Source organism: Condylura cristata, unplaced genomic scaffold (genome assembly GCF_000260355.1).
Source record: "Condylura cristata isolate star-nosed mole 26May11 unplaced genomic scaffold, ConCri1.0 scaffold00024, whole genome shotgun sequence".
NCBI lineage: Eukaryota > Metazoa > Chordata > Mammalia > Eulipotyphla > Talpidae > Condylura > Condylura cristata.
In genome coordinates this window covers 26,591,237-26,602,421 of record NW_004567125.1, presented here as the reverse complement: position 1 = coordinate 26,602,421, position 11,185 = coordinate 26,591,237, and positions in this window count along the sequence as shown.

Genomic DNA, 11,185 nt, shown 5'->3' with positions numbered 1-11,185 from the left:
TTATGTACATTTTTGCAATGAGTGGCTATAGCCATGGCTTTCCAACCTTTTTCACAACCCAACTTATAAAGAAAATGGTAATACCAGAATCGCAAATCCTAAGAATCGCCCACTCTAAGTCTGTGATCTGCTCTTCTACCTTGAGCTGCTACCCTGCATGCTAAGGGTGTCAGGGAACCATTTTACAAGGCATCCCCAACTTCTCTCCACAAACACTATACACCATCTTATGCTGCCACCAGCATCGCATGCAGAGTACCTCTACGCCACAGCATTGCCCAGTGCTTGTGCTTGATGCTGACAGACCTTTACTGATCCTGTAGGCAATGAATGAAGTATTTATCATGATTTTAATATTAAAACACACTATACTGCCTCCATGCTTACAACAGTAGATTACTGAAGAAGGGACAAATTAATAGAACAGAAAATGCAAAGATATAACTAACTATTCATGTAAATAAACCACAGGGCAAATTAACCACCTATCTCAATTACGTGGGGAAAAGATGAACTTTGAATAAGTGGTTTGTAATATCCAGATAACCATGTAGAACAAAGAAAAAACTGGATACATTATTCATACCAAACATCAAAATAAATTCTGAATGGTTTCCAAATGTAAATGTTAATGGAAAAACTACATAAACAATACAAGAAAATACAGGTGACTTTCTTTTTAACAGTGTTGTCCAAATGGAAGTCAAAGCCCAAAGTGGATACTAAGCACTTCCAGCAGGGCTGTGGGAATGGAAACCTGAACTTGCAGTTTTCAAGAAAATTTAATTGCGATTTAAAAGTTGATACTCAATTCAGGTATTGGGAAACTTTTAGATATCTCCGGAACTTGTTAGGTGAGGCTACTTTTTCAACTACAAATTTTATGGAATCTAAGTATATACAAAATCAAGTATTTACAATAGAAATTTAGTGACCAAATTAAATGTGCTATCACATAAAACACATCAGTTCTTAAAATTCTGGCATGAAAAAAACTAAAAATTCCAAATGATCATTTTCAAATATGGATTACTTACTGAAATGGTAATACAGTCAACATGTTAAATAAATAAAAGATATTTTGGGGGTTAAATAAAAGATATTATTAGATTAATGTTACCTTTTACTTTTTAATATGCCTATTAAAAATTATACATGTTCTTCATATTATGTTTCTAAGGGACAGTGCTGTTCTCCTACCTGGAAGGAAATTTTTTATGCGTTATGACTAAAAACCAAAAAGTGGCAAGGAAAAAAACTGACTATATCAAAGAAAAAAATGTTATATAACCATAATTAGAAAAAAAGACAAACTTGTAAAAAATAATAAAGTATTAGGGAGAATACTCATAGTATATAAGAAGTGTCCTAAAGTAAAGGGAGGAAAGAGCTATAATCCTATAAAAATGGGCAAGAAATTTGAAAAGGCAGCTCACTGAAAAAGAAATGCAAATGGTCCTTAAACATATGAAAAGGAGCTTAAGCTGGCTCATAGTAAGAGATGCAATTTAAAATTACTAGAATATTATTTCTCTCCATTCAAATGGCAAAGACCCAAAGGTTTTTTACAACATAACTAGACTGTGGGGTAAGAGGACTCTCCTTCTCTGCTTGTGGGAACCCAAAATTACTCAACACCCACAGAAGGGACTTTAGTAATATCCAGCGAACTGCTAATGTATTTATCCTTTGACCCAGCAATCCCACTTCTAGGAATCTATCTCAAAGATGAACTGGCAAGAATATGAACATAAATATTCACAAGGCTATTCACTGTAGCACTGTTCATTCACTCAGCTGTCCCCTTAGAGAAAGAGAGAGACCCTTTCAGTTCAGGCTTTATGTTTGATTTGCAAATAAACCCAACCAGTAAAAACAAATCACTCCCACTACAATGTAAGACCAAAAGACTGGAAACAACCATAAATCCAAAAGGATTTATTTAATGGGGCATATGTATACCATGGAGTATCTACAGTTATACATACTAAGAAATCTTTTTATCTAGTTCCAGAGAGAGCTCTGAAACGCACTAAGTGCAAAAAAAAGTGCAGCAGAACTTGAGATTACTACCTTTTTTCCAAGAGATAAAAAATAAAGATAAGTCTTCTGCATTACATAGCAATAATATGACAGATGTACAAAATAGATGCACATGTTACACAGTCATGCATACACAAAGACACACCTAGATAAACATGTACACATCCATATCTCATTAGTTAGAAATACATTCATGTATATTTTTTCACTCTGTCCACTGGTAAAGACCTAGAAACAATAATTAACCCAATAACAATGAGAAGAACCTCTAAGTCTAGACTGCAGTCTCAAAATACCACTTACCATTAAAAAGACCTGGGACAGGGAAAGCACAAGGCAAGTCTGAAATATCTTGTTAGACCAGAAGTAAACACATCATCAAAGACTACTATAACCATGTAAAAAGGATTCAGAAACCAATTTAAAGAGCCTTCCATAGGCCAAAGATAATTATTTGAAAAAATTTGGGTCAAAGATAATTTGACCTTCAAAAGGAATAGCTGCAACAAATTGAAACACAATCACACTTTTTAAAAAAAATCATAGGTAATCTTTGAAAGAGGCTAGAAAACCAACTCATTATTCTGAACATTAAAGAGAATGAAATTCAGCATTTATTTTCTGATACAAACTATACTCTGATGTAACCAAATAATTGGTGTAATTTCTTCTTGATAGAAAAATTCAAGCTAATCAATGCAGAAGGAATGACAACATAGCCTCACTTTACAACCATTCTTGAAAACACAGCTCTAAACATTTAGCCATCATGGTTTTTAAAAAGTGTGGGCAATTTTGTAAATGAAAGATGGAACAGAAATACCTGAACCCACTCCTCAGTCTTAAAGAAGAAGCAGAAAGTCACAGGGGCCTCTGTGGTCTGCTGTAGGAACACACTCAGTGATGTCTCTTGCCAAACGAGGTGGGTGAGTGGCTAGTCTAAATCAAACTGCCAGTTTACCAGAAACAGTCAAGGACAGAGCGCCACCGAGAAAGATCACAGCAGCTGACAAACGCAGAACACAGGAAACCTGTAAGATAAGTCTCCATCTCTTCTACAAGATAGCTGCTAGGGAAGAAAAAGAAGATGGTGAAATAGAGAAAGGAAGCCTATAAATATAAGACAGATGTGTCTTGGAAATGAATGTGGAAATCCTTTGGATCCTGAATGTGGCAGATTAATCATTAAAAAAAAAAAAATCATGGGCCAATCATGAAAAGATTGTTTTCTAACTGGATATTTGATATGAATGAGTTATTGCTAAAATTTTTTAGGCATGATAATTATATTGTGGTTGTGTTTTAAAAAATGACTTTATCTTTTTGAAATATAATTTATTACATACAGGCAAGAAGACAAAGTTTGCAATTTACTTCAGAAAGAACCAAACAGTAAGAGAGAGGAAATGTAACAGGAAGGGGAAGAGTATATGAAGAAAACACAATTGGCCAGAAGTCGAGTGTTAAGAGCCTGACTTTAAATTTGGAAATCTGGATCCCAGTGTCAGCACGGCCACGTACTGGCTTTAAGACCTTGAGTCTTTGTCTAGAAAGAGGAGGTAAATAGTGTTTTCCCTTTAGGGTTGTTTCAAATGTTAGAGAAGATACTGCTTGTAAGGTACTAAGCTCTTGGACACAGAGTAGGGACTTAGCTTAGCATCTACTGATTATTACTACTATTATCAACTGTTACCACTGTTATTCAAGATCAGCAAACTGGAGTTAGTAGGTGCTGACCTGGAACAGAATCTGCTGAATCCAAAGTCCAGGTTCTTCTAATACATCACAATGCCTCCTCCACCTCTAGCCTACCTCTCTCAGTGGAGACAAAATAAGCAATAATCACAATATGCCAATAAAAGTCTCCATTTTTATTACAAACGTTTAATGGCACTGGCTCTTCAGTCTGGCTTCTGGACTCAGTTAGCTATCCTTTGTTACAATGTTATAATTTAAAATGTCTTTACTATTGCCGCTCCCCCTCTAGGAGTGTAAACAGGCAAGTACTTTAACCCCTTTATAGATCAATAAGCACACTCATAAATACCCTGTGCTTGAACATTATGCTATTTCATCTTCCCAAAAGAAGGTCTCAGATTTTCACTACTGCAGGTGTTGGCATAAATAATGGAAGGCTGACCTCAGAATCTCCACATAGAAGACTATACCACAGTGATAAGATAACCCAACTACAGCAGCACAAACTAAAATAACATCACAATGTTATATGCCCATCTCTGGGTATCTCCCACACAGTAAATTTTCCACTTCTATTTAGTAACAGGATTGTAAATCCTGAGAGAGAACCTCTTCAGTGTTATTGTACATCTTTCTGCAATAATTCCAAACACATGATGATCTTGCTCAACCCTCATTTCTCCTTTGATGTTGAGCTTGTTGGTTTCTCCTGCCACTTTGACAGCCTACTTTTTCAGTCCCCTTCACTATTCTTCTCCATCCACAGTCTTTATAGGTAGGCGGGTGTTCCCTGGAACTCAATGCTCAGTTTTCTTCCTCTTTTCCTGGGCCACACAACTTCAGCTACCACACTTATAAAAACTTAGTCACTTGTTCATGCATTCAATTTTTCACTCCTTCAACAAACATACAGCACCAAGCGTGTGGCCAATAAACTAGGAATACAAAAGGATCAAAAACATAGAGCCTGGTCCTTGTAGACCTTATAGTTGACAGAGGAGGGGTATAATATCAATGAAGGAATCACAAAGATAAATACAATTTCAACAGTGTTAAGTGCAAGCAGGCAGATGCACTGTGCAGTAAGATGCCAGAACAGAGGAAGCTACTTTCATCAGAAGATTCCAGAAGAGCACAGGGACTATGGTGATGGTGCATGGGTGAACTGGTGGTGGAAATTTCATGGTAAAATCATACATTCGACAAAAATGAAGGATGATGAAATAAATATATTTTTTAAAGATTTACTTATTTAGGCTTACAGAACTGGGGTACAGGTGAGAGGTGTGGTGGGTGAGAGGATTCACCAAAGATAGAGTGGGGAGCAGAACAGACTGACTGACAGAGTACACTGCTGAGGGGAGCAGCGAGCGGGTCAGGAGAGGTCTGCCACGCCATGTGGGTCAGCTCCCTGGCAGGGGACTAAACTCATGCTGCAGTGGCTTCGGAGAGTGTCATAATGTGGTGCTTTAGCCCATTGTGCCACCAAGGAGAACCTGAAATAATATTTTTTTTTTAAATAAAACAATGATTAAGCTGAAGTCAGTCAACCCCATATTCTACCTCAACCCTGTCTTCTGAATTCGAGACCAGAATTTCAGTGTAACTCTATCTAGAATAATATTAGTAACTTTAAGCTCAACAGATTCCAAACTGAGTTCATTACTTTTCTTTCCAATGTCTGAATCCCCCAGCTCAGTGAGAGATTCTATGACCCATCCGTTAAGTGTGGTATTTATCCTTTGCCCCCTTTGTCACTCTCCATCCCCAACCTGGCACCTATTCCCATCTGCTTTCTAAATACCTTTGTCTGTTCCTTTCCCCCATTTTCAAAACATTCATTTAATTCCAAGTTCGCATCTTTTCTTACTGACTTAGTAAGAGCACACACCTGCTTTGAGTCCAATCTGTCCCCTACCACCCTCAGGCTCTTATTCACACTCACGAGGCCTATCTAGCCTTCCCTTTTACAACCTTTCAATGCCACACATTGCTTATACTTGGGCAATACATACAAACTCTTGACCTTGAGGCCTCATATGGTGCTTGGTCTTACCTAACCCATCTCACTGCATCCCCTGGGAATACAGCCCCAGTGACCTATAACTCTGCACCTCCACATTACTGGATCTTCTGCCTAAAACACCTCCTCCTTTCCTATCTGCCCCCCAAATTCCTTTATCCCCCAAAGCCAGCCTATGAGTCCATGGTAAAATGAAAAGAAATAAATTACCCAACCAATGGTGGTAATCCAGTAGTTTTGGAAATATAAACCATCCATTGAAGGATGTTTGTGTAGTTTTCAAGTGTCATACTATATCCCATTCTCAGGCCTTTCCTGGTGGCCTAACAGGTTGAAAAAAAAGCACAGTACTGAGAAGCTAACCACAGCAACTTCAATAAAGAGTTCGATCCCCAGCCTGGGAGCTGACCCACATGGCGCAGCAAACTTCTCTTGTCTTGCCTGCTGCTCCCCTCAGCAGTGTATTTTTGCTCGATCTGCCTGTTCTGCTCCCCACTCTGTCTCTGGTGAATCCTCTCACTGACCCTGCACCTCTGGCCTGTACCCCAGTTCTGTATGCATAAATAAATAAATCTGGGGGAAAAAATCTCATTCTCTGTGAAGTCTTCTACAACTTCTTTATGTTGGTTAATCATATATCTTATTGTCCCATCTAGGAGACTTCTGAGGACAAAGAGGATGCTGTGACTGAAATGAACAATGGGAATAAATAGGGACTGCCCCAGGGAAAGCAGGACAAGCTTACCTGTAAGGTCAGCCTATCTGTAAGCAGAGTTGGATGCTTTATTCCATCAACTCCCAAAGCACCTCCATCTATTCAGCACACAGCATGTATTTGCATGTGAACTCCTGCATTGTCTGAGAATTCCACAGAGGGCCAGGCCTTTATCTGCTTCTCCAGCATCTCTCCAGTGCTACCCAGGCATAGAGAAGACACCAAGTGTGGTCAAAAGAAGTAAGAGTTCATTTAATAAATTATCTGATTAAGTCAAGAAGATGATGTGTTTTAACCTTGGTCAATACAGAAATTTAAAAAATCCCATTCCCTTTTCTCATTCCAGTCTACATTTCTTCATCTGGCTAATGTGAGTTTTAATTAAGAGAAAAAGCCTTACAGAGAAAAATTCTAAACCTCGGAGTAATGACCAGCTCTTCATCAAGGAACAGCTACTTCTTTAGCATAACAGGTTCTCAAGGCCCTGTGGGCATGATAGAGGAGTTTATCATTTGGTGGAGAGATGGAAACATACATAAATGAAATCAAAATGGATAATGAAATAAAACAAATAAATATTAAATAAGCACTAAAGTAGTTTAGAGAAAGCAGGGGAGAAGCCACTTCTATGGTCAGAAAACAGGCTCCCCAGGAGAGGTGGGGTTTGAACTGAATCTTGAGAAATAGTTTAAAGCTCAAGAGAAACAACCAGGCAGGAGCTTACAAGACAGAGGAGTGGGTGTTGGAGAGGCCACAACAGTGAGCCTTCCATTTGTTTTGGGAGCTGTTCCTAGACTGTCATGGAGTCCTGGCACAGAATCTAGAACATCTGAGTTTTCAGCAAATATTAAGCAATTTACAGAGGTTCCTGATTCTCACCTGCTTCATCACATCTGCCTGAGACACCGGAGGAGATATATGTTGCATATTCCTTCATAACTTTTTAGTTGTAAAAACTGTTACAAAATTATCTTAGGAAAAAGTTGCCTTTGGCAGAACTTTCAGAGTTGCTTCATGAAGTCACCCTTTGGCTGGTAATAACTATCTATGTCTTTGAAAAGTTTTCTGCAAAGCCAGAGCCTGGAAGCCTGCAGTATCTTCTTCCTCTCAACCTGGTCTTTCAATCCCCCTAAGAAAGGAATCAGAAAGTTAATGTAGGGGCTCCCCTCCACTGTAAGTAGTGAAGTGTAGACTTCTGTGTCAACTCTGGGGGACAGGGAGAAGATTTTAGGAGTGGCTAGAATACTCAGTGCATCTCTTAGGTGGTTGACTGTGTCACTCTGCACCAGCAGATGTGATAAGGAGTATGAGAAGCACCCCCACACCCAAGTGCAAACCACTAACTTCTCATCCCCCATCCCTGCAGCATCCCATCCCAAGTGAGGTGGAGTATGGACGACTGGGCGATATAAAAATGAGCTGAAACTACTGCAGGATGAAGCACACCGAAGTGAAACGTCCTTCCAAGAAAGGGGATTCTTATTTCAACTCTGTTCTCTTGCTCTGCTTGAAAACACCTTTTTCCAAAAGCCCCAAAGCACACAGGATATTGCGTAATGACTGTTTGGGAGCACAGTTTCACTAAAAGACCAATCCGAGTTTGTAAGTGATGAGTCCACAAGCTAGGTTTTTCCAGCAGCAGTCTTCAAGGTTAGAACTTTTTCTCCATTGACCCTCTGTCAAGGCCACACAGGCTGTAAACTTACAGGGGAAACCAACAATGTTAGATCTCTGCTACAGAATCTTTGCTTGGCATAAATATGTCCTGTGAGCTCGTAAAATTTTCATGGAGAGCAGTAAAACCACAACAAACGAGAAAAAAAATTGGTTCAAGTTATAGTAATATTTACTTAACCAAACATTTATTTAACCAAAGGGGATGAGGAGGGAAATGGTAATAAGGATGAAATTAAATAAACCATTCTACTTCTGTGATTAGTAAGTAGATTTCGGTATACAGTAAAGCCTTTCAGTGGCGCTGTTACGACAATCTCTGAAATGCTTTTCAAGATTTGTTGCCCAAGTCTTTAAAAATAACAACAATCACTGAGACGATTTCCTCTATCTAGTACCCAACATAGGATGTAATAGCTAAGTGAAGTGAAGAAGCAAAGTACTTCAGCTATTATTAAATGACTTAAGAGCTTTAAAGAGTCAAAAATATCATGGAATGAAAAGTGAAAACAAAGGCAGAATAAAAACCTTAAACCTGCAGTGCATTAATTCCACTTTTCTACAAGGTACAAAGCATGTGGATTTCTACTCACAGATGCTATAAACACATCTGCCGAGATGGTGCGGAGTCTGCAAAACAGGCAGAGGCAGGTATGTGCTGGAAAGATCTGAAGACTTGATGGAGAGAAGTGGGTGGGAGTAAAAAGGGAGGAGTGGGGCAAAGCAGGACAAGGCAGAGGGGCCCTGAGGGCAGAAGAGAGACTAGGCTGGAAGCAGAAAGACTCACTGGAACAGGGAGGTGGGAGGAGGCAGAGAAAGGGGGCCTGGGGCTATGGTTAAAATACAGGAACAGATCGTTGAGATACAAACCCCAAGTCTGGTGGGCAAAAGTAAGGTGATGGGGTAAGAAGCAGGAGGGGGCTCTAGGCAAAACCTCAGAAAGGGCAGGAAGACAGACGAAAGAGATATTTAGCAAAGGAGGTGGAGGCAAAAGGCTCCCAGAAAGAGGGACCTGATTTATGGATACAGCCACAAGCTGCCAGAGACCTGCAGGAGCCTACTTACCCTGTGTTGAGTTATTCTAGAGGGAGCAGCAGAGAATACCGATTATGGTCTCATTTGGGACAAATACACCCAGAGGCGGGGTTACCTGAGCTCCCTCAGGACCTCTCTGCACTCCCAGACCCAGGCCTAACCCGGGAAAATTCCCTTTGTGCCTGTAGCACAAAGGCAGGGATCATGGAAGGATTTTGATAACCAAGAAGAACACCAAGGATGGAGCCCTGAGAGCCACCAAACTGCTCAGACAAAAGAACCCAGATCAGCAGCAGCCACCAGGAAAGAAACACCTGTCAATCTAGCTTTTAGCTACAACCCAAATTAAGAAGCTCCTACTGTAAGTTAGGATTTTAAGCTTGGTAGTTTACTCTCCTGTCAAACATTTGTCCTCATTTACAAACTCTACCTGAGGCATCATGGGGGCTCTTAATAAACCATGGCACTAACTTATTAAAAAAGAATGTCCCCATCTAATGTATTTTCCAAAGAGTTCTTAATGACACAATATAGACCTTGACCTTCGGTTAATTCCATTCAATTCAATCATCACTGAGGGATTTCCAAGAGCAAGGGGGCTTGCAGGCAGCCATGGTGGGGCAGGGGGTGTGGAAAGAAGGGCAAAGCAGGCTGCTTTGCAGAGGTCGGGTCAGCTCGCCTCAGTTTCCATGTCAGATTGGGAGAGATGCATCTCCTTGCACAAGTGTAGTGAGAAAGCAACTTTCACATCATGGCACGAACCTACAACCTGGGAAATCCATTTCCCAGGGATAGAGTCAATAACAACAACAAGGGAAGGAACTCCTTAATACCTGGTGACTCGCAGGCACTTGGTGTGTGCAAATCTAGGTCCATCCTCCCCAGTCTACATCCAGCGTTTGTCATAATTGCATAACCGCAGCCAGTCAAGTTGTTTCTTGTTGCAACTGTAACTTGTAAACTTAGACTTCAGAACTGAGATAGTCAAGCTGAGTAATTGCCTACTTGAAAAATATGTGTCTACATAATTTCTATGCCACTTCAGATAAGCTCTTAAAATTACCATCTCTTGAAGTCATAACTGTCACTGATTTTTAAAATACCGTCTCAAGGTCCCAATTCTCCCAGGGCACAGTCCTGTCCCTGTCTCCTCAGTTTTCTGAGCAATACTTTAGCATTTGAACTGGTCTATTCTATTGCCATCTGTGTTTTACGTTTAATAACAATCTAATTAATCCAACTTTTACTTCTCAGGTTCCAAAGAAAGGACCGTCGAAGGCCTCACGTGCTCATGCTGCGTCCCGTGTGTCTTGGGCTGTGTGGATAAGTTCAAGGGAGGCTGGGGATATGTCCCACTGACAAGAGGGTTCCCTGCCTGAGTCTCCCAATCCTGCACAGAGGGGCAGGGGGGCAGTGTTGCTATGACACTCCCTCTCGCAGCCCAGGGAACCCCATTCAGTGGGAAGGCCCCACTGGAGCAAGTCATTCAGGATGCACAATCAAGGCTTGCCTAGTGGAAAATCCAAACCAGGGCTGAGGCACCATAAGCCTGGAAATATCACCGCGGAACCGGCCATTCCTTCCTTCCTCCTTGGCAGAGTTTCTGAACCAAGCACAGCAAAATAGTATCAATTCATGCACAAGCTCTTGATTTAAACCCAGTGAGTCTTCAAGCAGCTTAACCTACTTTAGACAGCAGCCTGCTCGTTTCCAGAAACTCATGTTGGAAGTTAAAGTTAGATGGGGGTAAGGGTGGGGGATGGGTGAGAGGGTGAACAGTAAATTACTAGCCAAGAAAACAAAACTACCAATTCTCTCTACTAGTGAAAGTGAGTCAGTGATGAAGAAGAAAGTGAGAACCTCACACCCATCCTGGACTTTTAACATAGGCTCTAAGACCACCCTAAGAACCAAGGCCATTTTTCTTGGGAAATATAACTGAAAGGAGACAGGCCTGACAAGGAAAGCACCCCATTTCTCCTCAGGCACCTACTCAT